Source organism: Lactuca sativa, chromosome 4 (assembly GCF_002870075.4).
Source record: "Lactuca sativa cultivar Salinas chromosome 4, Lsat_Salinas_v11, whole genome shotgun sequence".
Lineage (NCBI taxonomy): Eukaryota > Viridiplantae > Streptophyta > Magnoliopsida > Asterales > Asteraceae > Lactuca > Lactuca sativa.
Window position 1 is genome coordinate 115,659,328 of NC_056626.2, and position 26,247 is coordinate 115,685,574.

Below are 26,247 nucleotides of genomic sequence, written 5' to 3' on the forward strand. Positions count from 1 at the left end.
GTTGTGAAAAGTTTCATTTTCCCCCTTTAGGTTTTATAGTTTAAATTTGAACTCAAAAGTTTTGTTTTGAAATTTAAATAGTTGAAACCCTAATGTTTTGAAAAAGGTTTCAAAACTTGCCCTCAAGTTTTGGAATTTAAATTTTGATTAAAAGTTTAATTTTGATGTATATTTAAATTCTAAACCCTAATGTTTTAAAATGTTTCAAAACTTGTCCTCAAGTTTTGGAATTTAAAAGTTGATTAAAAGGTTTAATTTAGGAATGTTAAATTCTAAAACCCAACTATTGTTTTGAAAAGTTCAAATCACACCCTTATGGTTTTATTAATTAATTAAGGTGTATAATTAAAAGAGGTTTAATAAATCCATTAAGTTTTGATTTACAATTTAATTGAATTAAGAGTATAATTGTTAAATTTGACCACCTAGTATTTTAAAAGTGTAAACTACACTCTATACTATATATAACATTAAAAGTCTAACATTATATATATGTATGAGTAAAAGTCAGTCCTACCGTTAGTAGGCCTCATTCATGAAGCTGGTCTATAAGGGGTGTTTAAGGAAATTGCCTATAAAATGACGATTAAATGGGTATCCACTCTTACCCACCGCACTCTTGACTAGTGGAGGGTCGTTAGCCGAACGGGTAGGATAGGACAGAACCTTCCATTATAAGTATAATGAAGTACAAAAGTAACTAAATGTTTTACAAAATTCCCAATCTTAGTTACTTTAGGCAAAAGTGAATTGATGCAATTCCATGAAATTACACTTTGTGCCCTTGCGAAGACGTTAGTGGAGCGTGTGTGGTTTACCGGCACACTAAATGGTTCTAAGCAAAGGTAGCAAAGGGTGACTCAATGTTTGTCATAGTTCGGTGGAGCGTGTGTGGTTTACCGGCACACCGAATAGGTAATTGTAACATGTGAGGGAACCATGTAAGTTTGCATGGTTATTCACACCCGCTTTGTGATCCTCGGCATCCCAGTCACAAACAAGAGGGGCATATTGAGATTTAAACATGCCATTGAAATGTTCAATGAATCTCAAAGGATCTAGGAGTTTTCATAGATTTAAAACTTAAATTTCCTTTTCGTTTTTCATGGTGGAAATTAGTGAATCGTCATTCACTTACCTTCAAATATTCTGCAACTAGATTACGGCATCCTTTTTCTAGGTTGTAGTGTATTGTGTTGGGTCCTAGCCTTAATATCTCATTTGGGTGATCTATTAAGGACTCAATCAATCAACTAACTTGAATTTGTTTTCTCCCGTTTTGTAGATGTCAAAGTATGACAACTATGGTCTTCCCAAATCTCGTGGAACAAGCATTCCACATGAAGATGATATTCCACGATTCGATCGAGGAACAAGAGATCATGCTTCACTTCGTCCACCTCCTCCAATTATTCTCCCTAACCCAACAAGTTAGAAGGCTTGAAAAGTTCAAGCTCACTCAAGCCCTTTTGGCAAGTAAACATAAAGAAGGAAAGTCGGTGTGTGCACACGTCCTAGGGATGAAGTCACACATTGATAGGTTAAGAATGTTGGGATCCGTTGTCTGTGATGAGATGGTTGTTGACTGGGTTCTTCAGTCACTTCCTAACTCGTATAGTGAGTTCGTAAGAGAGTACTATATGATAAACCACGACGTGACCCTTATAGATCTCACCTACATGCTTATTGCCGCTGAATCAACAATGGTTTGGCGCAATGGAAAAGCAAAGTTGATTGGTGAATCTGCCTTCCAGACCTCTATGGATATAGGAAATGACAACGAAAGACATGCCATGATCGAAGAGTTTGATCATAAGAGAAAAGCAATATCTGAAGTGGTTCCATGTGCTGTTCCAAAAGAGTCAATTTGCTTTTATTTCCAAAAGAATGGGCATTGGAGACAAAGCTGCCCTATTTACCTAAGAGATCTAAGAGATGGGAGAGTCAAAATGTATGGCTCTGCTTTAGGTAAAATCCATTGACTAACTCTTTTAAGCTCCTTTTCTAGATTCTTAATACATAAAGTGATAAGATTACAATTGATGCTTCATAGGATCAAAGAAAATAGAGGAAGCTTAAGGGAAGAAGTGAGCAGAATCTAACCGTGAAGGAATGGATTTTGATCGCATTACTTGAAGATTAGATTCTTGAGCTGCTACTTAGAGTTAGAATTAGATTGCTAAGAAAGATGTATTAGCATAGTTTTTCAATGAATTGCATTGTAAGGACAATTTTTTTCCGCAATAAAATAAATTTTATTTATCTATTTCCTTGCAATGAAATCGTTATGAAAAAATGATGTTCGTATAATTCTACAACGAATGGATGTGATTCTTAATTATGTTATTTGTGAAAATGTCAAAAATTTACCGAATAGGGAAAGTTTCTCATCGCCCAAGTTTCAATTGGACAGAAACTTGGAATCATGCAACTTGGTTACACGATGAATGAGAAATTTCATATTTGGAAATTAGACTAATTCATTGACAAAGTGTGAAGTGAAGAACTAGGAGATCGAGTAAACAAAGTTGCGTGCTGATCAATTCCACCACAAGAATAACAAAAATATTTGTCATGATTTACTAAAGGTTTAGTAAATATGAGTATACTTATAAGATTAAGTGTAATTCTGAATTGATTGAAAGAGTTTAAATCAATAGCAGAACGAATAAGAAGAATCAAGTAGGCAGAAAGATAAAAGTTTCTCTATTCTAAGAAGAAGGGAGAGTACCTTTTATGCTTTATGATATGTCTTAATGATTAAGAACCATATCTCAATTGATCCTCTAAGTGAGTCTTAGTGAAATTGTATGTCTAAAAAGAGGAATCAAGAATTGAAGAAATGGTTAAATCAGAAAGTCAATCATACTTCGTTCCAAAACAAGTCTTAGAGTTAAGATTGTGATATTGAGTGACAAGTATTAGGAAGGTTTATAACATTCATCAAATATGGAAAGTTGTGATGTCTCAAATAAGAGAAAGACCAACTAGGACCAATTTATGAAGTGTTTTGATAAAAGCTACACTAACTCTTGAATATTTGTTTGTCAAGAAATGTTTATTAACAAGAGAATCTTATATGTCAAGGAGTCAGTGGGAGTCTTAATGATCTTGAAAGGTTTCAAGAACAAATCAAAATAAACCTTATCGATCATCACTAGCACATGAGTTGAGGTTTACAACCTATCGTGTTGACATTATTTTGTTTATGTGCCGTTCCAATTAAGTTAATTATGCATGTGAGTTCTATGAATTCTCATTTGAATGCGTAAAAGGCAAGGACCTTGATCAATGAAAAGTACATTGATAGGAAAAGGTGAGTTGCTTAACTACTTGGAAGACATGGTGGGAAGCTGGGTTACCATAAGGCAAAGAAATCAATATTAAGAAAGTTCGGTCCATATGAGTTTGAATTTGTCATAAACTTTGGTTTTAACAAATTCACATGGATAGGAACACATACACCATTAAAATCTAAGTGTCATAAGATTCCCTCCTTCATGAAAAATGACTGTGGGGAAATGTTTTCACTAATAGAGATTTTAAGAAGATAGTGATTGTGAAATTGTATTCTTGAATTCGATTATGGTTACGGTATCCCTTTCCATGATTCGAATTGTGAGATTTGGCAATTAGTCTGTATTGTTTAGACACACATATAAGCGATCTATGGCAAAGGTGTATAAGCTTAAGAAGCCTTGATAAAAGATTATCAAAGCATTGGGTATTAGAAACATGAACTTAAGAAATTCAATAAGTATTGTTTTTCTGGAAGTTAAGCTGGTTTCTGAATACATGTCGAAGCTAGTGGGAGCATAAGTGTTATGTTTATAATAATCATCTTGATAGTGGGAGCATAAATGTTATGATTGTATGGTTATTAAGGCAAGTATTTCAAGTTAGCAATATTAATTATAGAAAACAAGAGTCATACCTTGCGAAGTTGTAAGGGTTGAATAGTTGTTTTGCTATAATTAAGGGAGAGAATATTATGCTTCATTTCAAATCTAAAGGCTTAGGTTGTAGAATGTTAACAAATTTAGTCAAGGATACATAGTGTGTTTTCAAATTTCGATTATGATTACGACATTCCTCTTCATAGTTCGAATTGTGAGAACATAGCACATAAAATATTATAGCCGAAGATTGATAAAGTATCAGATCTTTATGTAAGACATTATGCATCGTGTCCCATATGCTTCGGGTATAGGATCGATTGCAAATGCTATAATATTTGACCATTCTAAATTTGCAAATGTCTAGCGCATTTAGAGGGAAAAAGGACAAGAATCCGTTTTGACTAAGATAATTAAACAACTATCAAAGGACAATCCAAAGTTCGTCGAGGATTGGTCGCTTGTGAGTAATTGGAAGTATAGTATTGGATGGACCATATCGACATTATTATGAATAGATAAGATTCTATTAAGAATGAGTTGTCATATGGAAAATATGGAAACGTGTCCATATTGGGAATTGAATATTGAAAATCTATGTCTAGATTAGAAACTTTTATGAAAAAGGATGTTCAAAGGAATGTACTTTGAGTGAGAGACATCATAAGGAATTGTCTTGTAACAATCTCCGATAGAGGAATTAGTAATCTCATTGGCAATAGTCATTGTGACTTTAGTGCAGTGACATTACAAAAGGATCGTTGCATAAAATGTTAGAATCTTAGATATTCCATAAGTGGCAAGAATTTGATATTCTTTCACTTATGAAAGGATTAGGAGTTGTGAAATGGTATGATTGGAAACATGTTCAATTTGATCTATTTCACAAAGAAAGAACCATAGGTAAACATTGTGTGCATGCTAGGAGCATGGGATAAGTGTCATAATAATTCAAGTAAGAAGTTGATTACCCGAAACAACAAATAATGAGTAATCGATATGGTGATAAATAAAAGGTGTTTTATTTATACTCAAAGGTTTGAGGCCATATGGGATTAGTATTATTCTTGTGTTTCACTTTGCATGTTTTGACTTCCTGAATAATTTAATTGGTTTAGAACAGTCAAATTATTCGAACGGGCCACAGTCGTTCATATGTTGGAAGTAGGTATGAATGAAGAATATCATGAATTGGTGTGTGGAGTGTCTAAAGAGTATTAGACATAAGAAAATGTTTGTTGCAACGTTCATGAGTGCTTATGAATATTATTTGAGCATTGGATTAAACCCACGCTCACTTGGATCACTTCATGAATTGTATCACGAGTGATTGGCGAGACGATAACATCTTATATTCTTGAAACCGAGATGTGTGAGTTGTATCTTGCAAATCGGTTGCACATTGATAATATGTAAACACACCAGTAACTTGGTGTCATAAAACATATTGTTGTGTGTGATTCGGTGAGTGAGTGCAAGAGAGCATTGAATCAAAGTTTATCCGTTCCTTTTATCCAAATTAGGATAAAAGCAATATCTTTGGGCCCCTCGATGATTTAGTGATGACAAACGTAAATGCTCAGCCGGGCTAGGGCTAATTTGATTTGTTCAATTAGTCGGTCATCATAAATCGGAAGTCAAGAAATAGTATAGAAAGCCTGATTAGAAATCATGTCTTATTCGATATCTAGAATGGAGGAATATATGATCCCTTATCTAAAGGACACGCGTATCTGATAAGATCAGAGTTGACAGCGGCTTTGGAAAGCTACGATTGCAGATCATGATCTGAAGTCATACGCATAATAGTTATTAGACTTATCCAAGTGGGAGACTGTTGGATTAGTTTCTAAGTCCATAACTATTTTGGTATGTACTTGACCCGATGGTGCATGGTCCTTTTGGGTTGCCTTCACCAAAGCAACTTCATAGGATGAATAATGGAGAGAAAGGATTAAATATGATTTATTAATATATTATGAGAATAATATATATTAAAGGAGAAATCATATTGTTTAATTAATATTAGTCAAGAATTAATAAGAATTAAGTTTGTGGCTAAAAGACATTAATTAAACTAAGGGACTAGAACTGTCAATTGTATGATAGTTGAATATTGAGCTAATGGACTCCATATTAAAGGGGTGGACGAATTCTATGAGGAAACCCATTAGAAATCATCCCAAGGCCTTTAAGGAAGGAGCCCATGGGTTGCTTAGGGATTAAGCATCCAAATTAGGGTTTCCTTGTTAGATAACCCTAATAGCCTCACTATTTAAAGAACCCTTATGCCCCAAAAACGTGGACAAGCTTCCTTCTAGGGTTTCCACACATTTTAGGCAGCCTCCTTCTCTTCTCTTCTTCATCCTCTTGCTCTTGGTGTTTGAGAACCATTAGAGGAGTGACATTTGTGACTCTAAGCTTTCTAAAGTCAATACAAGAAGGATTTGAGATTGTTATTGCTACATAACAATCAAGGTATGATCTAAACCCTAATTTATATGTTATATTGATTATTATATGCTAGATCTAGGGTTTATAGTCTTGGATAACTTGCATGTACAATAGAGAAACCTATAGCCAAGTATTAGGGTTTGTATGAGCACATAGGATGTTCTTTTAGCCAAAACCCATCAAAAACATGTAATTTTCCTCCATTTTCTTGATTTCTTCTGACATCAAGGATTTTATTTCAGCAACTTTAAGATCAAGAGACTCCTTCATTGTATTCACCTTTTCGATGAAAAGTTCATTATGTTCCTTTGCAACATTACGAAGCTTTTGAATTTCATAATCTCTTTGAATGAAAAGCTAATTGTTCTACTTGTTTTTGCTTAATACCCTCAATCATATCGTGTAATCGTGATTCTTGAGCTTTCAACAAGTAATTCATTTCGGCTCCAGTCACATAAGTCTTTCCTCCAGTAGCTTCTTATATTTGAAGAAGAGAATTGAGCTTTGAGTTGAGGATCTTGAATTCCTTACCTGCCATGATTAGTTCATCAGGAATATTTTCTTATTCTGGATTGAATTGAATATCGGCAAACGAAACCATGATATCGTCATGACGTCATCATCAACTTCATCTCCTTGAAGTGACTTATCAGTTGATTGTGAGGAGAACATAGAGGTGATAGGTTCTTGTATAATACCAAATAATGTTGGTGAGACAGTTGAAACAAGAACTGACGTAGGAATATGTAATGTGGGTGTCGGTAAATGTTAATGTATCCCTCAGGGAGAACGTCAAAAAAAGAAGAAGTCAAACTAACATCGGGCTTGGCCTGGTCAGAAACTAGTCTAAAGCCAAGTTCGGGCCTTCTCTAACACGAAGATAACTGATATGGCGGTTAAGGTGTAGAGTCGCGCCTTAACCCCTTCTCCAGAATGTTATATCCCGACAAACGTGGGACCAATCAGAGAATCCCACTTGCCCATTATGTAACACCCTAAATCTGGTATGACTTGAAACCCTCAAGAATTTACATTTTAGGCTAATTGGTCCTTTAAGTACGTTGGACGTACTTAAGTGTACGCTTAGCGTACTATGCATGGCTAGTCGCGGTGGAGCTGGACGTACGCTGGGCGTAACAGCCAGTACGCTGGGAGTACGTGTCAGGGGTCCAAAATCCTAATTTTCGGACATGAGGCCTATTGAAGCGACCTTATGTCCCTTGGACTAAACCCTAGAGAGCCTCCACATCCTTAGAACGTCCTTACACTCCAGAGAAACTTGTGAGACTATTTTGAGCTTTAAAAAGTGAATTTGTGGCCCTTTTATTGTTCATTCCAAGAAGAAGAGGTGGTTACACAAGCTTGGAATGAGTTGGTGCTTCAAGATTCTGCATCATAGTCATCTTGCAAAGCTTTTGGAGGTAAAAAGCTTGTATCTTTCATCTTAAATCTCTAGATTTAGTTAGGGTTTTCTACCTTGTCCCTTTTGGTTGATTTTGGATGTGAGTTAGGCAACTCCAGAAGGTGGGAATGACAGATCTAAGGTCCCTTGGTCCTTTAGTATCATAAAAATGGAGCCTTGATGGGAGTTTTCGCATCATGCATGGGTTAAAGACGTTGGACGTGCTAAAGGATTATGATTGAAAGATTTTATACCACCCAGGGAAGGATAACGTGGTAGCCGATGTATTGAGCTGCCAGACGGCGGGGTCCCCGATTAGGGACATATGTATGAGGATGACTATGATTTCTCCTTTGTTGGATATGATCAGGGAGGCCCAGGTCGAGGGGGCAAAGAAAGAGAACTGGAAGATAGAGAAAATACGGGGGCAGTATCCTTTGTTTGTTAAGGATAGTCGTGGACTTTTGACGCAGTGTGGTCGAATATGGGTACCAGTGACAGAGGGAGTGAGGAAGAGGCTATTAGAGGAAGCGCACAAGTCCAAGTTCTCTAGACACCCAGGAGCTACGAAAATGTATAGGGACTTGAGGCTGAGTTATTGGTGGTCCTGCATGAAGCGGGAGATCGCCTGGTTCGTGGAGAGGTGCTTGACCCGCAGGAAGGTCAAGGCCGAGCATCAGCGGCCTCATGGCAAGGTTTAGCCACTGCCCATTCCCATGTGGAAGTGGGAAGAGATCACCATGGACTTCGTCACAAAGTTTCCTAGGACGGCAAGGGGAGTGGACGCTATATGGGTGATTATGGACAGACTGACGAAGATTGCCCACTTTATTCCAATTTTTGAGTGTATATCCGCGGAGAAGTTGGCATACATTTATGTACGTGAGGTCGTGGCTAGACACGGGGTACCCGTGTCTGTAGTCTCCGACAGGGATGTCTGGTTCACTTCCAGGTTTTGGAAGAAGTTTCACGAGGAACTAGGCACTCAGCTACATTTCAGTACAACATACCACCCTCAGACAGACGCTGGAGGACACAATTCAGGTATGCGTATTGGATTTGGAGGGAGTTGGCATACATATCTCCCACTGGAAAAGTTCTCGTACAACAATAGTTATCATGCTAGTATTGACCGAGCCCCATTCGAGATGTTATTTGGTCGGAGGTGCAGGACCCCAGTGTGTTGGGACGAGGTTGGGCATTGGGTCATGGGGAGCACTGAGGTACTGCTCAAGACTACCGGTTGCGAGCCGTGCAGAGTCGTTAGAAAATTTATGCTGACCGACGGCGTTCGGATCTCGAGTTTCAGGTGGGGGATTCTGTATTACTAAAAGTGTTGCCCTGGAAGGGGATTATCAGGTTTCGAAAGAGGGGCAAGGTTGGGCTTCGTTTTATAGGCTCGTTCAGGATTATGACCCGAGTGGGCAAGGTGACATATCTCTTGGAGCTTCCAGAGGAGCTTAGTCAGATTCACAACACCTTCCATGTGTATCAACTTTGGAAGTGTGTTGCTGACGAGTCCGCAGTTGTTTCCTTGGATGACATTAAGGTGGATGGGAGACTAAATTATGTCGAGAAGTCGGTCGCCATCTTAGATAGGAAGATGAATGGTCTTCGGAACAAAGAAGTGAAGTTGGTAAAGGTACAATGGCAGCACCGAAAGGGCTCCGAATGGACTTAGGAGCCAGAGGAAGAGATGCGGGAGCATTACCCCGAACTGTTTATAGCTACGGACATCGAGGACAAAGTCTAGTTCAAGTGGGGGAGAGTTGTAACACCCTAAATCTGGTATGACTTGAAACCTTCATGAATTTACATTTTAGCATAATTGGTCCTTTAAGTACGCTTGGCGTACTAAAGTGTACACTTAGCGTATTATGCATGGCTGGTCGTGGAGGAGCTGGACATACGCTGACCGTACGTGCCAGGAGTCTAAAACCCTAATTTTCGGACATGAGGCCTATTTAAGCGACCTTATGTCCCTTGGAAGAAACCCTAGAGAGCCTCCACAGCCTTAGAACGTCCTAGCACTCCAGAGAAACTTGTGAGACCATTTTGAGCTTTAAAAAGTGCATTTGTGGCCCTTTTAGTGTTCATTCCAAGAAGAAGAGGTGGTTAAACAAGCTTGGAACGAGTTGGTGCTTCAAGATCCTGCATCATAGTCATCTTGCAAAGCTTCTGGTGGTAAAAAGATTGGATCTTTCATCTTAAATCTCTAGATTTAGTTAGGGTTTTATACCTTGTCCATTTTGGTTAATTTTGGACCTCCATTTGTGAGTTAAGCAACTCCAAAAGGTGGGAATGACAAATTTAAGGTCCCTTGGTCCTTTAGTATCATAAAAATAGAGTCTTAATGGGAGTTTTGGCCTCATGCATGGTTTAAAGACCTTGGAAAGGTCTTAATGGAGGTGTTGGGTGTATATGAGGCATGCAAAGGCATGAAGTTGCAAACTTTATGCCTTAGGACATCTTAACAAACGTAGATCTGGCTTTTAGACGTAAAGGAATCGAGTATTAAACACTTAATGGAGAAAGTGCTTAAAATGGTTGTATGCTGGGCGTAACCCAGTGTATGCCGCACGTAGTCCCAATCCCAGTATGTTGCGCGTACCAGGATGGTACGCCGAGCGTACGCATCGTAGATGGGCCGAATCTGTTTTGGGCCTTTGAACTATTTGGGCCTCATTTGATTAAGGGGCATGATATATTCTAGGAATTATGAGTTATATCATCAGTTGTGGGCCATATATATATATATATATATATATATATATATATATTGATTAGGCTTTATTTGGACAAGAGGCCCATTAAGGATTTTGGACTTGGACTTTGGGCCCATTAGTAAGGGATAGATGATTGGGCCTTATGGAAGGGTTGGGGGTTTGGGTTTCCCTTGGTTAATTAAATCCCTAACATTATCTAATATTATTATTCAGCATGGGAGGTTGCCGACTGTTAGGAGAGCAGCTTTTGTATTTAGCAGTCAGAGGTGAGTCTTTTCACCATACCCATGGGTCTAAGGCACCAAGGCTGGCCCATTATATGATTATAATATATATGTTAGTCATTTTGTGATTTGATATGATATGTGATTGTGTATTTTGCATGAAGACCCCAGGGGGAGCTCGTGGCGTCCTAGGTAAAGACCATGTGGGGTAGCCCATGGAAGTCCTAGGTAATGACCATGTGGGGTAGCCCATGGCACTCTTACAGGTTTTATGTATGCATGGCTTATGTGATATGTGTGTAGCTTTAATTAGCTAACAGGATATGTGTATGTGTAGTGTGTGGTATGCTCTTGGGAATACACTAAGCAATTCGCTTACAGGTTGTTGATTTGTTTCAGGTATATCTGAGCCCAAGGGCAAGGGAAAGGCGTGATGGTGCGGCGTGCACTCTATCCCTCTTTCACTGATATGTTTGGGGATACTCTGATGATTTAAATAAATTTGTAATGAATGTTGTTTTGAAAAAAAAAATATGCTAGGATTTCATGGTTTATGCAAATGTGTTTTATTAACTAAAAATGAAAATTTTCCTTGAAAATTTGGGTCGTTACACATTAGACGATAGCCACAATCTTCATAACAATTAAAAGATCTCCTTCTAGCCAATGAGGGAATGAGGCAAAAGACGTAACGGAGGATCCTCCAATATGGGTCCGCCACATCGCACCTCACGAGGTAATGCTCGCCAAAATCAGTTGAGGGACATGCTTCTCGAACAGGTATAAAAGGACCCTTCTTCCTCACGAAGAGGGGGACTAAATTCTCTTTTTCTTGTGATCTACTATAATCTCTCTTAGATCTTATACTAACTTGATCATTGGAGATTCGTCCTGGGAAATCCTCACGGGCGTCGACTAACGATCATATCTCTCTTTTGCATTATGATAACAGGAGAAGATACCTGCGCGGATCTCCCCTACAGTTCCAACCCGATCCTCTCCAATATATCACAACAGTAAAGCTCACAATGATGTATGGAGATCCGACCTCCTCCTGACCGAACTTGGTATTTAAAACCCCGAATGGTTTGATTAACACCTTCTCAGGGATAGTGGCTTGTTATTGATCACCCAAATTGATATTTGTATCCGTAGTAGATACGTTTACAATGACACCAGGAATCCTTGTCTCCTCGAAAGTCGACTTGACAAGGGTATCCTATCATGGTGAACCAATATAAGAATCCTCGATTCGAATGTCCGACCTGTTGCTATGACTACCATTCTTAGTCGTGACAGTCACATTCTCAAGTGAAACATGAACTTGATCATGTTTTCTATTCTTCAACTCTTAAGAAACATCCAAAGCTTGATGTTTCTTTGATATTGTAGATCCAGGACATGAAACTTCATGAAAAAGAACTCCCTTCATGGTAAATAGTAACTTTCTAACCTTCTTTGGAACACACTTAGAAGAAACAATATTTGAGGGTTCGACAACAGTGGGGTCAACACTTTCGACAATTAGCTCTTAAGTATATGTCTTGGTTGGAGAATTAAAAGGTTTCTTAGCAAGTTCCTTAGTTCGTTTAAGAACCCCAGTTTTCGTTGGTATGGTTTCTTTAACAGTCTCCTCCTCCACAACGTGTTGCTTTTCTACATGTTTCTTCTTGTTTGGATCCTTATATCCTTTCGATGTTCCTTCTATTCCCTTTTGAGAAACCTTTGGTGGAATAACCCCAGTTGGATTAGAAGAATCAATAGACGCCAAGTATTGCACCAACAACTAATTTTTATTATCAACCACTTTGAGCATCGAATCCGGAATTCGAGGAACATTAGAAAATACATTAACATCATCCACATAAACCCTTGGAGCAATCATCGTCGAAAATTTTTCAATATCAACGCCTGATGTAACTAGAATATTCTCCTAACTGTAAATCTCTTATAGAATTAATCCCCAAAATTAAGCACTCGACACACTAGTTGCTAGCTTCATGTGAGAGATCGACATTCCAAATTCTTCCCATAGAAGTGAAGCATAATCAACATTTAAACCATAGTATAATCCCACCAAGACAAAGTATACTTCAAGCTTGGCCTTGTAAATTCCATAGCTTCTTCCTATCAAACACATTAGAACAATCCTAAATAAGAAACACCAAACACACAAAAGACTGGACTTCTTAAAGTGGATAATTGTAGTGAGAGTAGGTTAAAGTCCCATTTCGTTGAATATATGAATAACTTGATCATTCATAACTTCATAGAAAGTACCTGAAGTTCATAGTCTCAGAATTTGTGCAAATTGTTTTCGAGTGAGCTTCTATGACTTTGAATTCGTAAGTTGGAACGTAATCACCTTGATTGTTTTGTTGAACACCGAAATTGAAGCAGTAAGAGACGACCATTCCATGGGTATTGAAAAAGTATAAGAAAGTAAGATGATAAAGAGTTGTTCAATGTTTGAACAAGCATCTGTAACTCCTCCGGATAATGATCAAAAGTGGGAACTAGATGAAAATTAGTGTCTTGAATCTTCATCATAGGTTGCAAAACATCTTCGTCATTGGTTGTTGTTTGATCAACATTGCGTTGAGAAGTAGCCATTGTAGAGAATTTGATAGAATTTGAAGAATTTAGAAGAGATGAACAGCCTAGGATTCTTGATGTAACATCCCGATTATTGAATAAATAAATAGATAAAGATTTATAGCCCTAAAGTAAATAATATTTAGCGGGGTGTTGGGGTGCCAATTAATATAATTTTTGGATTTTGAGGGTTAAAAGAATAAGTTATGGGTTTAATTTGAGAAAGATTTAGAAGCCAAGGTGCGTTTGGTAATTAATGGACTTAATTTGAAAGGATTTAAAGGCTCTAGGGGCTAAAAGGGAAAATATTGGACTAAAGTTGAAAAGGATTGTGGAGGAGGGGCCGAAATTGAATAAATAGAAAGTAAGTTTGGTTGGTACACGAGTTATGGACTCGGCAGTTTCATCCCGTGTAAAGGTGCTCCAGCAACCCTAACCCTAATATTGTGATACAGCCGTCATACTTGAAATCCAGCCGCCACCCTTGTGCTCTCACACTCCACCAATTGCCACCTCGTCGTTGCATTGCCGACGAACACCACCGCTGTCGCACCTGTCGCCGGCGAATTCAAGGTGAAGCGGTAACTACCGTGGGCAGCCGAGAAGACCGCTGAAGACGGAGGATTGGGCGGAGTTCATCCTTGCATAGCGTAGTGAACGACCGGAAACCCTCGAAAAGATTGACTTTTTCTCCTCTCCGTCGTCTCTATCCGTGTTTGACGTTGTGCGGGTTATTATGGCCGCGGGTGGCTTTTGGGTTGTTGTAGTCGTCATTTCCGACGACGCCATCCATATTTAAGGTGGCCAGATGTTAGATGCTTGAGTATTTATATGTTGTAAGGTGTTTTTGGTGTTGTTTGTGCCATCTAGACCCGAAATCCACTGCCACCACCATGAAGTGGTGGCTGCCGCCGCATCACCTCCCACCAGCCGCCATATGGTGGTGGCCGTGTGCATAGATTTGTGTTGTTATGGATATGTCTAGTGGAATGGGAATTTATTTAGCATTTTTGGTGAAAGGATTGAGAGAAAACCACCACCACCACCGCCATTGACCACCACTACCTGAGGTGGTAGTGGGTGGTGCTTGGCATAGTGAACCCTAGTTGGCCCAATTGCTTATTATTGGACTGGGTTGGCTCGTGAGTGGGCCAGAAACCTTAATTAGGGTTTAGAAAGCCCTAATTTTGGGTTTGTTGTTTGGGCCTATTGGGACCCGTGTTTGGACCAGTGGACTGAAGTTGTGACTGATCTCGTTTCCATTGTGTGATGGCTTACTGGAGTAATGGAGTTAATGGGTTGAGTGAGAATACTTAACCCTAATCGTCATTTCATGTGAAAACCCTGATTTTTCTTGGGCCTTGTGTTGGGCCTTTCTTTTAGGCTTTGGTGTTTGGGTTATTGATGGGCCATCCAAGAGCAATCATGTGGGCTATAATATTTAGATGTGCTTAAGGGTAATGCCCATATGAGGGTTTGGCCCAATTTAAAAAATTGGGCCATAGTTGGGCCATTAAAGGACTTTTTGTGAACCCATTAGGTGTTGGGCCTTGGTGGGCCCTTTGGGCTTGGATTATATATGGACCGGATTGGTGGACCGTATTTAGACCTAATAATGTGAAGGTTGGTCTTAAATCCTAATGGGGTTATTTGTGGGTTTGGCTTAGTGATAGAAGTCGGAGTGTAGCAGCAGCATTTATAGGATCTGTTCGCCATCGGAGGTGAGTCTTGTCACTATACTTTACTTAGAGTGGTAACTATGTGTGACCAGAGGGTCTTATGTTCTTTCTTGAGTTATGCATGTTTGTGTGACATGTATTGTATGCTATAATTTGTGTTGCTTAGACCGGACTGGAGGGTCCAACGAACTATGAGGCCAGAAGGTTCTCAATCAGACCAGGCCAGAGGGTCCAACGAGCTGTGGGACTGGAGGGTCCTACTGAGACACATTGACCAGAGGGTCTTACAGATTTATAGCCTTGAATGACTAATTACTTGTGTGTGGTATTTTGGGTAACTCACTAGGCTCCGTGCTTACCGTGTTATGTGTTATGTGTTTCAGGTACTTCTCAGGATCACGGGAAGGCGATGACTCGATTGTACACATGAGATAAAGAGTTATGTTTTGGAGGATCCTGGATTATTAATCAAACAATTATGAAATTGTGTTTTGTTAATTTGATAATTGGGATTTTTGTGAAATGTATTATGAGAATTTTTGTAATTTAAAAATGAAAATTTTATTTGAAATTTACGGTGTTACAAGTTGGTATCAAAGCCTTGGTTTGAGGGATTCGGATGCACCTTCGGGTATGTCTGGACTCAAACTGGGGAAAAGAAAAAAAAATCAAAAGAAATGATTTTTCTAAAACGAGCAAGAGTTTCTAAGAGAAAAACAAGAAAGAGCAGTGTGTACAATCAGCCGGAGCCCGAACAATGATTTCCCAAAATACCCTTACTTATTTGTGTTATGAGTTATTATTGAGATATCAGTAATGCATGCTAGAAGATAGGCTAGGTGTTTCATATTTTAGGGCTAGAGTTGCCTGAATTGTGATGCTTTAGCCTTGGAATTCTTTTGTTATATGTTATGTGCTTTGAGTATGTGTAGAGTAAGAGTATCCAGTAGGAATCTTCTAGAGAGAGCTTTGAGTAGAGGAGTAATCTAGGAGAGATACCTAGATGAGTGTTACAGGAGCTTTTTGAGAAGATAGATAGATACCCACGAGGGGTAAAGGTTGCTTGAATTTGATGATACCTTTGAGTGTGTGTAAAGCAAGTAGAGTTGTAACTTAGTGTGGCTTTACATGTTAATGGAGGTTAATCGATACCCGAATGTTGCTTGCTTCGTGATTTGTGGAACTCTTGATGATAGGAGTCAGCTTCTAAGTGAATACGACGATATTCAGGTGGTAGATGGTTGGCATCATAAGGAGTTCTTCAACAGCTGATGGCAGAGAAGTGTGAGAACCTAGGAAGAGCCTAGGGAGTGACCTTTGTCAGACGAGTATGCTGATAGAGGAGAGTATTCGCAGGAGAGCGACCAGGTATGCCAGGATTGGTGATTGAGGAGGTTGAGCAGCTACTTAGGAAATTTGGGATAATCTGTGTGGAAAGTATGGGTAGATGTGGCAGGTAGTATGGGCCCGTACTACTGAAAGCAGAGGACCCATACTCGATACAGGGAAAATTTCAGATATTCTAAGCAGCAGACTGGGAGGTGATCACATGGTTCGAGTACCATGGTTCGTGGCGGTTAGTGTTTCTGGTTTTGCCAGTTATCCTGTTATGTTTGAGTAGTCTGAGATCGGATATGATAGAGTGTGGGGCCAGAGGACCATGTTGAGTGAGTTTCAGTGGAGCATACCTTGTGAGAGGGATCAAGTTAGCTTCCGAGAGATCTTATTGGTGAGATGCCAACGGGAGTCGCAAGACTCAAGGATGAGTAGGGATGATGCTTATTGGAGGATTGCAGTCTGAGTTGAGAAATCGACCGATAGATGAGACGTCACCTCATGTGAAAAGATTTGCACTGTCCTCGTTTTCTGGGAGGGGCAAAAGAGATAACGAGTTTCCGGTTTAGAAGTGGAGGTAAACCCCGTGGGGTAGCATATGATGGTGACCTTTTCACCAGTGTAGTTGGGTAATGTGCCTGATGTGAGGGATATTTCATATATATACCCTGAAGGAGTCATCATTGGGGACTAAGATGAAAGAGAACAAGGAGGTGCCTTATTGAGGAAGTCATACTTTTAGCAGCAGTTCCGGGTTATTAAGAGGAGTATATCGGGGTGGTGTCCCGCGTTGTCTACGTTATGTATCGACTATGAGAGTGGGGTCTCTGACTTTTATAATGACTCCCGTGATGGGAAGCTAATCGAGGAATCAGAGACGAGGTGCGTGATAGTGCATTATTTCCAGATTGAGAGTGGGGACTAATTCGGAACAGTTGGGGAATCCGGCGGTGTGTCGGTTTGAGGCTTCGAGATGATTAGAGATAGTCACGTTGGGAGGGTTCTAAGATTTTTGTCTGAGTTACGGGATATTGGAGTTGCTTGGTTTCCATCAGGAAAATCATTGAGTGATGATGTGGTACGTTCCAAGAGTCAAGGGTGATGTACCTGGAGAAATAGTCTGTAGAGTAGACTATTGGTATGCCAATTAGTTACGGTTTGAACCCTGAGTAGGGGAGAACTGGGTGTTCTATTGATAGGATCAACGATCCGTTCAGGTACGGTTAGGGAACTTGTTATGGAGGTCTACGCTGCGAACACGTAAGACCTGGGTTATCGGTAAATGAAGCGAAGTGCAAGACGGGAAGACTTATGAGAATATGTTTAAGAAAGGATGTGTGAATCTGCGGCAGGTGGACAGAGAATTTATTGTGGCTAGGGATTTTTCAGGTTTGCAATGGGTGGGTTCGAGGCAGCTGATTCGTCGAGGTCCAGTTTCAATTGTTGAGATTTGATAGTTTGATGTATAGATTGTATCTATACTTCGGGAGAAGCAGCAATTGATTTGTCAATTAGTTTCAAACTTGATATGAGTAGTTTCCTATGGGTTTTGATCAGTAAGAGGATGGGGTTTCGGATGATCATCAACGTGATCTCAGTCATTGACGATTTTTTCCCGTGTTTCAATTTGTGAGTGGAGTATTTCGAGGTTATGAGTCGTGCGAGAAGAAGATCGATGTTCGTAGCAAGACATTATGAGATTCTGTGATGGTTCATCACGGCATCCGAGTATGATGTCGTGAAAGGAAGGTCAGAGATTGAGGCAAGCGAGCGTGGGATTTGGTGATGGTGTAACGGGGTATCCGAGTATGATGCCCTAAGTTGTTAGGTTATTTTGATACTTGATTTTATGATATCATAAGTGGAGTATCAAATAGCTATTGTTTCAGTGGGAACCCATCAACTAATTGTCATCGATCGGAAATGGTTCAAGAATGTGAATTGTATCGAGAGAAAGTGCTTTGTTGCGACAATTGTCGTTGGTAATGGGTGGGTGCACATGTCCCTGATGGATCGCGGAGCATGAGTTCAATAAGCGCTATATGGTGATGGCTTAATAATGAGATTTTGGGGTGGTAAGAGAGTGGAAGGATCCAGGTGAGAGTAATCACTTTGTAATATCAGGAAAACCCATGGGGAGAGCCCATGGCGAGTGAGAGAGTGATGTCAACCTGCGGGGAGCTGTAGCATTCACGAGTCAGTGTGAGAGTATCGTGAGACTACGGGAATCTATAGTCTTCCCTTGTTAGAGCATGAAATAGAGGATTTCCTAGGCTTAGGTAGCCTTAACGACTGAGTCTTTGGGAACCTGGTGGCCGGATCAGGAGCGAGACCGGGATCTCCATGATGGTCGGAATCCGTTATATCTCAAATCAGGAAGAGGTTGTCAAAATTCGGAAGGAATTGGAGAAGTAATATATGCTTAAATTTGCAGATCACGGGTCGTGAGTTGAGTATCTGATTAGATATGGGTGGTCCCAATTTTGTTGAGATTTTAGATTCCTATGGGTGGTCGTGAGTTGAGTATCTGATTAGATCATGGCCATATCTGTGTAAAGGATAGATGTTTTGAGATTTTAGATTCCTGATGGTTTTCATTTGTAGTGGTTTTGGGTTGCGTCTGATGTTCTAGACCTGGGAGGGTCTGTTCTATTGGTTTGAGAAGGATCACAGCATCCGTAGAGTTAGTGAGTGTTAGGCGACAGAGGTCAAAAATAATGTGTGACTGCAGATCGGTTGTAGCATTGCTTGAAGTAAAGTGAACTTAGTGGTTTGTACATGTATTTGGTTGAGATAGCTCTATTGGATTGAACAGTTGGGGTTATGCTCGGGCTTGTGGCCATGTCATTCAAGTTATCGGGCGTGAAAGGGATGGTGAGGAAAGATTTCGAGGACGAAATCTAATTTAAGTGGGGGAGAGTTGTAACATCCCGATTATTGAATAAATAAATAGATAAAGATTTATAGCCCTAAAGTAAATTATATTTAGTGGAGTGTTGGTGTCGGGGTGCCAATTGATATAATTTTTGGATTTTGAGGGTTAAAAGAATAAGTTCATGGTTTAATTTGAGAAAGATTTTAGAAGCCAAGGTGCGTTTGGTAATTAATGGACTTAATTTGAAAGGATTTAAAGGCTCCAGGGACTAAAAGGGAAAATATTGGACTAAAGTTGAAAAGGATTGTGGAGGAGGGGCCGAAATTGGATAAATGGAAAGCAAGTTTGGTTGGTACACGGGTTATGGACTCGGCAGTTTCATCCCGTGTAAAGGTGCTCCAGCAACCCTAACCCTAACATTGTGATACAACCGCCATGCTTGAAGTCCATCCGCCACCCTTGTGCCCTCACAGTCCACCGATCGCCATCTCTTCGTAGCATGGTCGTCGAACACCACCACTGTCGCCCCTGTCGCCGGCGAATTCAAGGTGAAGCGGTAACTACCGTGAGCAGCCGAGAAGACCGCTGAAGACAGAGGAGTGGGCGGAGTTTGTCCTTGCGTGCCGTCATGAACGACCGGAAACCCTCAGTAAGATTGGCTTTTTCTCCTCTCCGTCGTCTCTCTCCCTGTTTGACGTTGTGCGTGTTATTATGGCCGTAGGTGGCTTTTGGGCTGTTGTGGTTGTCATTTCCGACGACGCCAGCCATATTTAAGGTGGTCAGATGTTAGATGCTCGAGTATTTATATGTTGTAAGGTGTTTTTGGTGTTGTTTGTGCCATCTAGACCCAAAATCCACCGCCATCACCATGAAGTGGTGGCTGCCGCCGCATCACCCCCATCAGCCGCCATATGGTGGTGGCTATGTGCATAGATTTGTGTTGTTATGGAGATGTCTAGTGGAATGGGAATTTATTTAGCATTTTTGGCGAAAGGATTGAGAGAAAACCACCACCGCCGCCGCCACTGACCACCACTACCTGAGGTGGTAGTGGGTGGTGCTTGGGATAGTGAACCCTAGTTGGCCTAATTGCTTATTATTGGACTGGGTTGGCTCGTGGGTGGGCCAGAAACCCTAATTAGGGTTTAGAAAGCCCTAATTTTGGGATTGTTGGTTTGGGGCTATTGGGACCCGTGTTTGGACCAGTGGACTGAAGTTGTGACTCATCCCGTTTCCATTGTGTGATGACTTACTGGAGTAATGGACTTAATGGGTTAAGTGAGAAATACTTAACCCTAATCGTCATTTCATGTGAAAACCCTGATTTTGCTTGGGCCTTGTGTTGGGCCTTTCTTTTGGGCTTTGGTGTTTGAGCTATTGATGGGCCATCCAAGAGCAATCATGTGGACTATAATATTTAGATGTGCTTAAGGGTAATGCCCATATGAGGGTTTGGGTACGAATTATAAAATTGGGCCATAGTTGGGCCATTAAAGGACTTTTTGTGAACCCATTTGGTATTGGGCCTTGGTGGGCCCTTTGGGCTTGGATTATATATGGACCGGATTTAGAGCTAATAATGTGAAGGTTGGTCTTAAATCCTAATGGGGTTATTTGTGAGTTTGGCTTATTGATAGAATCTGGAGTGTAGCAGCAGCATTTATAGGATCTATTCGCCATCGGAGGTGAGTCTTGTCACTATACTTTACCTAGAGTGGCAACTATGTGTGACCAGAGGGTATTATGTGCTTGCTTGAGTTATGTATGTTTGTGTGACATGTATTGTATGCTATATTATGTGTTGCTTAGACCGGACCGGAGGGTCCAACGAGCTATGAGGCCGAAGGGTTCTCAATCAGACCGGGCCAGAGGGTCCAACGAGCTGTGGGACTGGAGGGTCCTACTGAGACACATTGACCAGAGGGTCTTACATAGTTATAGCCTCGAATGGCTAATTACTTGTGTGTGGTATTTTGGGTAACTCACTAGGCTTCGTGCTTACCGTGTTATGTGTTATGTGTTTCAGACATTTCTCAGGATCACGGGAAGGCGATGACTCGATTGTACACACAAGACAAAGAGTTATGTTTTGGAGGATCTTGGATTATTAATCAAACAATTATGAAATTGTGTTTTGTTAATTTGATAATTGGGATTTTTGTGAACTGTATTATGAGAATTTTTATAATTTAAAAATGAAAATTTTATTTGAAATCTACGGTGTTACACTTGAGGTTTAATCAGAGAGCAGAAAGTTGAAAAGGAAATCATCATCTTCCTTTTATAACTCGTGTTATTTGTGAATTTGAACCGGTGTCCAGTAAGAAAATGCCACGTGGTGTGTTGGTTACTTAAGCGGTACCGTAAAAATCGCCACATAATAAAAGTGATCATCACGTTTCTCCTTAGTTCCATGAAAATCCTGAAACCGTCACATCCATCTGATATTTCGCTTTTCCCAATTAGGTTTCGTCCCCAAACGAGTATGCTATGTGAAGCGAAATCATATGTCAGACTTTGTAAAATCTAATTTTCGAGTTGGTAATGCCAGAAACTTCAAGGATTTCAGTTCTTTCGTGTGCCAAAGGATGAGATAGAAGCAAGAATAAAAAATAGTAAGTATAGTGATATCAAAAATCCTCTTGATATGAAAATAGATTAATCCCAGACAAAGATCTCTTCATTCGACGTCAAGAGAGATGAATAATTGCTTGTGTGGTGTCCCATGAATTACAATCGAATACTCGTTGATGAGTATCAAAGGGTTTTTTTTGTTTTAGTTTCGAAGGTGGCTTCAATTTTACACAAGATCACAACTTAACATAAGTATGATTCAGTTGTGAAAAATTAATTGGATGACCAGTGCAGTAAATAACAAGTATGGTTGGTGATGATTATAAATAACAAAAGTTTAGAGAAGACAAATACTGGATCTTTTTGGGCAAAAACGTCTTGGTATTAGAACATTTTATCAAGGTCACACAATATGAATGAAAATGAGATTTTGAATAGAAATGGTACATAGAAACAAATTTTTCGTGAAAATCTTGAACAAAGTTGTTCACCGTCAATTCATTGATGTTTAGGTTCATTGGGTTTCACCATCATCACGGAAGAATGACTCAAGATCATAAAAACAGATGTGTGACATATCTACATTTTGGTATGTTTTGACCAGAGATGTCGAGGATATGTAGTGTAGTGTGTGATCGTGAAAGAAATTTTAGGTGAAAAATATTTGGTGAAGGAACTCATTGTACCTCTGCTAAAAAGTTAGACCAAGCATAACACTCTTAACTCATCATGAGAAGAGTAAGGTAGTTCGTCGACTAATGTGAATACAGCCTGATTGGGTAGAAACTTTCGTGTGAAAAGTTTCACTAAGGATTCGAACACAAAGAGTCTTTGAGGCTTTGAGGACAACATGTTGCAGCATGCTTTTAGGGACACATAACTAGTACAGAGTGTCGAATAATACATGTTCACTTAATGAATATTCTCATGTGGCATGTGATCGAGCATCATGTTGTTCAATGAGATTTCAGCGAAAATATTTTTGTATTTATCAAAGAAAGAACAAATTTAAGAAAATATTTTTGGATTTTTTATTTTTGAAAAAGCAAAAACAAAAATAAGAAAATCTTTTTGGATTTTTAATTTTTGAAAAAGAAAAAACAAAAATAAGAAAAATCTTTTTGGATTTTTAATTTTTGAAAAAGAAAAAACAAAAATAAGAAAATCTTTTTGGATTTTTGATATTTGAAAAAGCAAAAACATAAATAAAAGCAATCGAAACATTACCTAGATACTTTCGACCCATAAGCTAACAGTCTTCTAGAGTAGGTTGTGCGTCTAAAGTCTTCCATCAGATCTAAATTGAAATCTTGTAGTGAACGATTCAAAAGGAAGTCGAATGTGAAGCCAGTCGAACGCTTAACATGAACAATAACCTCTAAACAGAACACAAATAGTCAAAAGTGTATAAAATACACGAAAGTTATACCTACTAATCAAAACTAACAAAAGCAATCAAAAGTAAGGTAAAAACATATTTTTAAATCAAATTCAAGAATAATGTGGAACAGAGATTGCATCCATCATTACCAGTCTATTCAAAATCCTTAAGAATTATTTTTCATCTAAAGGTTTTGTGAAAATGTTAGCAATCTAACGCCCTGTTCCAAATCGTTTCTTATGTGGGAGTGGTGACCCGAATACCGACTATCATCAGGCTTAGGGCCTTTGAGGAAAATATTTTTAGACCCATTTGGCTGTAGGTAATGTAATTTGGATGATCCAAGAGTTTAGTCTGTGTTTTGGCGCCAATGGATATTTCGGTAAAGTGTCAGTTCGGGCTTTTATGAATTTTGGATTTTTTTTAGGAAATTTTTAAGGCAAGGATGAGTTGATAGAAGTTAAGAGCTTCTCGTTACCTTTTCGTGGATATAAAGAATGTCAAAAACGGAGTTAGAATGAAGAAGTTATGCCCGTTTGAAATTTGGTCGGTTTTGGGTTGTACTGAGTACGCTGGCCGTACAAAGGGGAGTACGTTGGGGGTACCGAGGCACCCTGAGTACGTTAGGCATATGCAATCAGTGACCAAACCCTACTTTCGTAGTTTGAGCCCTATTTAAGCTCCTTAACTCTCCCAAACCAACTCCATTCTCGGCGTCCACCCCTCCAACACCCCCTTCCATGAAACCCTAACCCTAGTTGAGCCTTGTGTGCTAAAAGAAGGTGTTTTTTGAGTGCTTTGGAGTATGCATGGTGCACCTTGGAGAAGAAGGAACGTCTTGGAGAAGTTTTGGTTGCATTGGAGCTTGTAGATCTGGACTTTGTTCACCTTGATCTATCTTCTATAGGTATAAAGTTTGAAGCTTGATGATACATTTGTTAGATCTAACTAGTTTTGGATGTTATTGGATTTTGGTCATTTTAGTGCATAAAGTTTAGAGATTAAAAGTTTGTGGCCTTTTATGGATAAATTTGGAAACTTTATCCATCTAAACCTCATTTTGATTCAGATCTGAAAGCTAGAGACTTGTACTTAATGGATTAGTTTGAAAAAGATGAACTTTTGGGTCCCTTTGAGACTTAAAGACTAGATCTTGTTTGTTGGGACCATTCTAATGGATAAAGTTGGAAACTTTATCCATTACAAAGCTATTATGAACCATAAAATTTGATCTTTTCCCTTCTATCCCTTTCATGCAAGAGTTGTGATGTATTCATAGGTTAAGAACTTAGGTTTTTGGACATTAAGCACTTTATAGCCATGCAAAGTGATAAAGTTGGAAAGATTATGACTTAGGACATCATTTTGGGCTTGGATATGAGTTTTGGATGTAATAACTTAATGGAATAAGCTCCTAATGGAGTTTTGGGGCTAGGTTGCGTACGTTGGGCATACCTGGTGGTACGTTGCGCGCACGTGGTCAGCGCCACACTTTTGGTCAACATCAGAGTATGCTAGGCATACTCCGCTGGGAAGAGATATTGACTTATGGACCTTAACCATTTGACTTTGACCAAGTTTGACCAAGTTGGACCTTGAGGGTATTTTGTGTATTTTCGGGGGAGTTTGATTGTGTTTGGTCTTTTGGTTGGAGTAAGTGTTGGTTTGAGAGCTGGGATTCAGAGTCGGGACCTCATTAACTTTTGTCTGGTTTGCGATGTGAGTTTTCCTCACTGTACTTACGGGTCGAAGGCACCAATACCGACCCTTTTGGATTGTTATCCTGTTATGTGATAGTATGTTGTCATGTTGTAGTGATCTATTAGATTGATATCATGGTATATAGGATGATGTTATGCTTAGTGACCTGTATGACTGCATGTATATGCTAGCTATGTTTGATTATGTTATATGCGGCGTAACGTCCCAAAAACAAAGACGTGGAATTTTCATTTTTAGATTAATAATTTGTTAATACGTGACATCTCCATAAAACCGAGGTAATCAAGATTTAGCAAAACATCATTAAATCAGAGTGATTCATAAAATGCGAAAACATGCGGTGTGTACCCTGCAACCATCCTGCGCTCTTCCAATTGAAAACTAAAGTACCTGAAACATAAAGTGAAAACTGTAAGCATAATTCTTAGTGAGTTCCCCAAGATACCACATACCATACATGACTTATCACATAACGGGTCCTGCCCATACTTACATAACAGGCCCCGCCCACACTCGCATAATGGGCCCCTCTCACTAAACATATAATACTATAATAATATAACATTCAAACACATGTGAAAATGACAAAGATGGTAGCATAATTCACAATCATCGCGCCCTGCCACATACAAATAATATATGCATAACACGATACTAGCATACATAATAACCATCGGGTCACGCCCAGTAAGAAAACAAACACATACACATGTAAGAGTCACGAAGACATCTAGCACTCTACATCACAAACCATGGACCGGAATTGCTACCTTCGACCCGCTAAACATAGTGAGGAAACTCACCACGCACTGCTGAATCCCGCGGATAAATCTTTGGCTGTTGGCTGACCGATTCCCCGAACTGACAATATAAAAAAACACATGATTAACAATTACAGACTATGATTGAGAGATACTTTACCACCCAGGTAAAGCAAATATCGTAGTTTACGCCTTAATTATAAAGGTGATTATGTAAGGGAAAAGAGCCAGATCGTTGAAGATTGAAGTGATCTCAACAATTGTGGAAAAGATTAAGGACTGTCAGAAGATGATAAGAAGGAAGAACGTCTAGGCAAGACGTTTGTATTCGAAGAAGATAAACAAGGGTTAAAGATGTTTAAGAATCGTACTTGGGTACCAAAATTTGATGGTATATGAGATCTTCTTATAGAAGAATCTCATAAGACCATGTATTCTACACACCCGAGCAGTGCCAAAATGTACTTAGACTTAAAACCATATTACTGGTGGCCGACAATGAAGGTCGATGTGGCAACTTACATATTAGAATGCGTAACTTGTGCAAGAGTAAAGGCACAACATCAAAAGCCATATGGGGATTTGGAACCCTTATTAGCACCCATAGGGAAGTGGGATGATGT